We start from the raw sequence: 5,802 nt of genomic DNA on the forward strand, positions 1-5,802 counted from the left end.
AACAGAAGCAGCCTCAGGTTCTTCAGCGGAGAGATCCGAGGCAAAATTTGTTGAAACTGCTGACGAAAATTGAGTTTTTCGGGCAGTCACTCAACATACCATCGAATCTATATTTGGTTCCAATACAAGAACATAACCTCAAGCTTATATTGACGTTTAAATTGTCTGACAATTAATTTGTCCCTACCTCTATTTATCCAGCCTAATTTGTTTTGATCCTATTCCAGTCGGTGTGACGGCACAAAATGATGAAGGCCGACAGAGAAGCCGTAGAAAGTGAATGAAAAGGCGGCTAAATAGGGTGATTAGGCCCACAAGTGAAAGGTGGCCGTGGGGATGATGGACAGACTGAGTAGAAGAGAGGTGTGTGTTTGGGGGGCCGCGGTAGTGAAGCAATATGCATTCAAGGATCCAGTGAATGCGTTCCCAACTGCACACAGCCACATGCTATTGACGGCCACCATTTAATGTGTCAAATACACAATCCCCCCCCTTCATTCTTCCCTCTTTCTTTTTCTCTTCTCCTGAGGGCTAATTGCGCTGTCCCCTCCTTTTTAACACAGAGGCTCTTAAAATAATTAAAGTCCATGTTGTAGCGTCCGTGCGCAACCTACAGCTCCCAAATGCGGGCGCACACGCAGAACAATCAGCGCGCAGTGCTAAATGAGTACAAGGCCACCTTCCACGTCTTTGGCCATGTGCACGTTCGTTAACGCAAACCTGAAAAGGGTGTTTCTGTCCACCTTTGGCTTCCTCACATCATTTCCTGAAAGCTTACTGGCCCCACCGGAATGCAAAAAGCTCTTTTCTATTGTTTGGCTTCTTTTGAGTAGCAAAATGACAATGTTTGGTACTGCTGAGATTGTAGTCTAAGCCGGTCGGACCTCCGACTAACAACTATGTAAGAAAATAACAGCAGATTGATTGTAGCTCCTGAACGCACGTTAGCTCACAGTTATTTGTCAGTTTATGCATTGAGACCCTTTATTAAATGACATGTTAGTCTAGCGTCAAATGTAGTGCATTTTGCAATGTACAGTAAGAAAATAGAATGTAACATGTAGACAGTGCCAGGGGTTTTTGCTTTTTTAATTTGATCCCTTTCAGTTCAGTCCGTCTTCAGTTTATCAAAGTTAGTGTCCAGTTACACCATTACACCATGCGCCATTTTAACAACATGGCAATGGCGAGCGGTATCCTTCCAAGAAGACCCAACCCCAACTTGGTGCATTCTCTCTTCCAAACACAGTATTTTGCTTTCCATGTTGGAATAAATGTTAAATATTTAACTGCAAAGTCATAATGCCTGTTTGATTCCGCCAGCCGGCGTCTATGGTCATCACACCACAACAATAATGATGACTGCTGCTTCCAACAAACACGAAAACAGTAATCACCCTTTCAACAATCATCACTTTTTTGGCAAACAGCATCGTCCTCGTCAGAGTCCTAAAGTTGGCCTCTGGAAATATCTAATAAAGTCATCTAAATAAGTGTGAGCATTGACCTCCGCAAACCGCCGCACGCGTGTCAACACAGACTCGGTATTATGTCTTATCGTCCTGCTTCTTCCTTTTTTAGTCACATAGAAGCAGAAGACATGAAAAGACAGATAACGGTTGGATCTACATCTCTGGTAAGGGAAGACATTTTGAGGATGTACGGACATTTCTAGAAATTGAGCATATTTGTGATGGGGTTGTGAGGTCACTTTTGGGAAGTTTACAGATTTTTAGAAGTTGATGATATTTTTTGGAGGTTAGGACATGTGATTTCTTTTGTGATGTCTTTTATGTGGAATTTACATTTTTGAGGGTGAGGACTCTTTTGGAAACAGCGAAAATATTTATAGTGGCAAAAAGTGAGGACATTATGTGAACAAGTAAAAGTTGAAATGTAAGACATTTTGAGTGTCCCTGAGCAAGACACCCAACCCCTAACTGCTCCCTGGGCAAAATGTAAAAACCATGAGATAAAAATGCAACGTAAGACGCTTTGGATAAAAGCTTCAGCTAAATGACATGTAGTGTAATTTCCTGCAGAATGCAAGATTAGCAAAGGACGGACAGAAGCATAAAAGCACACACATGACTTAACGCAGGATCATTTGGGGTAAAGTACAGGACATTTGTAAGATACGACCACGACAATAAGCAATACCGCAAGATTGCCAAAGGCTCAAGTTTATATCCAGAAAAAGAGTTCAACTGCAAAAAATGCACCCTTTCTGACCCTTTCACACACCAGCGGACTAAAGAAACACAATAAAGTTATTTATATCAGTACTAGTATTAGGTACTAGGATATCTAAATACACTCAAGGCAGAGTCATAGCAGTGTCGTACAATACAATACAAAGGGGGAGAGTGGAGTTCGATCACTAAAAGTACAGCAAAGCGCTACATGAGTTATATTTGCAGTGTTCAATGGAACTGGAGACGGATGGCAGAATAAAATACACAATGTCCCATTGTTGACTGCAATGAAAGATGCTTTATTGGACACAGCAACAAGTGGCTGTGCCAAAACAATCACGTCAATAAAATGTAATAAATACCATATACCAGTACCAGAACACATTATGCATTTAGACCAAGGCACGATGATTCAAAGTCAAGAGAAACAGGAAGACATTCAATCTCAGCTAAGTGAAGACGTTGGTCGCTTCTCAAACTACGCGTCATTGATGAATCTTATACGTGAGGCCTGTTTTACATTTCATTGACAAAGCACACAAGGAGTCCTGTGCTGCTGTTAAATCACAAATTCTACTTTTAAAGTTTGTTTGGTATGGTGGGTTTTATATGTTCTACCAAATTACCCATGTAGTAGTATTTATTATTGTAGCAAAAATAGAAAAAAATGAGAATAAATCAAATAGTTTACATATTTTACATATTTTGTAAACATATTCCATCAACCATTCCATGTCTTTCTATAAAATATAAATTTTTCGCAGATATTTTCAGTTATTTTTCCCACTCTGCAAGCACCCCCAGGCGGCCCTGTGGTACACGCTACTGACAAGCTGCCACTGGTGCAGGGAGTGTGTGGTCCTCCCGGTGCGTGTGAAACCCGTTGTGCACCTCGTCTTGCCCGCATGCCTTTCACCTTCCTCCAGCGTGCTCTTGACTCAGCGCCGTCCCCGGGGGGCTAATCCTCTGATCAGCATGCCGAGGGGTACGCCGAGGGGCCCGACTCAACTGATGGATGGCGGGGGCCCGGGGTGATGCCTGGCTCCAGCCACTTTCTCAGATTGTGTCAGCCACATGTACCACAGCTTATTGTTGACCAGAGGGAGGAGGCAACCAAACTACCCCCCTCCCACCCCACCTCAACCTGCCCCGCCTCCACCCACCCCATCTGCTCTCCATCCGTCCTGCAGGCTGAGAGCATGGGACAGAAACAATGACCGCGGGTGACGAAAGTGTACATTGAGAATAAAAAAAGAAAAAACAATCACGTTATTACATTGTGTGGCTGGACAACGGGGGGTGGGGCGGGTACTGAATTCCACCTTCCCTGGTCCAATGTGTCAGGTTCAAGTTACTCTCCTGACAAAGACCCGGGGTGAATGGAGTGACTTGAGAGACCAGGGGATTGAGAGTTCCTTGGCACACAAACAATTAGCACTCGTCCCCGCATAGCTTTGCCGTGGCCCCAAATCCCCACATTTGTCCAGACAAATTGACTGGACGCCGGGTCTTGTTTGTCTAGCTCTGCTGGCCTGCAGGAGAGGGCTGGAGGGCAGCGGGGGGACTGCCCCCTGCAAGCGCGACTCATGGGAACAGAACAAACAATGTGTTCTGGTCTGAAAACCAGCTTTTCCATCCTCGGTCACGACGCAGAGCTCGATCCAAAGTGATCGGTTTGTTCACTGTTCACTATTGGATTCCCAATGACAACAGATGGAACGTGTGTGACTATCGTACATGGTCATTTGATTGAATGCAGATGAATTTAGTAAAAAAAAAATTTAATGCGTTTAATGCGCTGGATCCTAAAGTAGGTACACTGCACAATGGGTTGGCGTCAGGACGGGCAACGGGTGCTGCAATATTCCTAAAATCATTGGCACGTTGTAATTTGATGTAATTGATAAGAGCTTCACTGCTTTCATTCCCCTCTCTCAACTCTGTATCAGAACCTTAGGAAGTCTGTGCAAATGCTAATGGCTTGTCCTACTGTCACATGAAGGGATTCAACTTTCTCAATGGGTCCTGAAACTGTAGAGCGAGGTGCGTATGTAGTGAAAGTAAAAATACTTTAATACGGCGATAAAAAAACAAACAATTTGATAGCCTTTTCATTTAAAGGCCGTGAATCAATCAGTGGTGCAAATAAAAATATTAAAGAAGAACAACAAATGATTTATAACTTTCCATCCTTGAGGTCCTATGACACAGGTGTTCTTCTGCTTTGGTACCTACTTAGGAAAGTAAGTATGAGCAGTATAGTTGATGAGCTGAGACCAATCTGAAGAGGATTACTGAGATGCTGATGCAGTTGAGCTTCGGACCTTCTTCTTTTGCCTTTGCTATGAGAATGGTGCAAAACGTGACGCATAATAGAGTCTGTGACGAGGGGGTGCAGATGTAATGAGGTTTGGATTACAAAAACAAAGTTACACTTTTTTAGACATGAGTATAATTCAATTCCATCTAATTTAAACACTTCTTCACAATTGTTTTCCCTTCATTATTGTTGCTTCAAGTTTCCCAGTTTCTTTATATCAGTAATCAGCCAATTGACAACACAAAAAAACAGTTTGCAACACAAACACATTTATTTTGATTAAATATTTGGTATTGACCAAACAATACAATTTCAAATTATGCACTTGCCTTTGTAACCGCTGTAATTCAAACTATGTAATATGCACTTAGATTACTACTCTCCAAATGTGCCTATATTAGACTGCCATCTAGTGCTTCCTTTGTGAACAAAATATTTTGAGAGTTTTAGAGAACCTGCAGTTATGCAAAAAACTGTTTGGAAAACTGTTGCTGGTTGCACTGGAAGAATTGCACAACAGTCCGAAGGTCAGTGTGTTTTGTTTAGAACCAGGTCCGTACCAATGTCATCGTTTCCTGGTGACTATGAGGAAATAGACCTCATGTTGCCTCTAAACAGATAGAAAGGTCAATGTTAAAACGTTTATGTGGGTACCTATCTTGCTTTGATGAAATCATTAGTTTGTAATCTCATGTCATGCTGTTTGGAGTGGTAACATTACCTTCATGTGATTCACCTCTCCACGTCATGTCGCGTCGCTGCTACATTGGTGAGGCCACACCTGTGTTGTCTGTTAAACTATAAACTTTTACAATATGTTTTTTATATGTATCGCTTGCTTTGTATCAACAGAGGCGTTTGCTCAGTAAACAGTATTTCCCCTGCAGTGTGTACATTTCATAAAACACACACACATCATTGTAGTGTCTCGTTAGGGGACTTGACCTTGGACAACGTTAAGATAGACACAACCTGCATTGTTTACCTTTACACCCACCTTCAGGTACACGTTATGTGCAGACAATGGTCCATTTCTGCACGTCCTTCTTAATAGACTTATAGAAAGAGAAAAGGAAGAACAGAGCAGTTGATCCCGCGCTGTATAAACTGATCCACTGCTAATGACGGTTGTCTCGGTTAAACCGCACCTGCTGTTACCACGGTAACCATTACTGTAGCCAAAACAATGTTGGCTGAAAATAGAAAAGTAACTAATAGGAATAGAGCCTTAGCGCTGATTGCCATTGTGCTCTTTAATCGCCACAACACATTTAATGACACAACACA

The sequence above is a fragment of the Gasterosteus aculeatus genome, chromosome 16, assembly GCF_964276395.1.
Source record: "Gasterosteus aculeatus chromosome 16, fGasAcu3.hap1.1, whole genome shotgun sequence".
NCBI classification, from domain to species: domain Eukaryota; kingdom Metazoa; phylum Chordata; class Actinopteri; order Perciformes; family Gasterosteidae; genus Gasterosteus; species Gasterosteus aculeatus.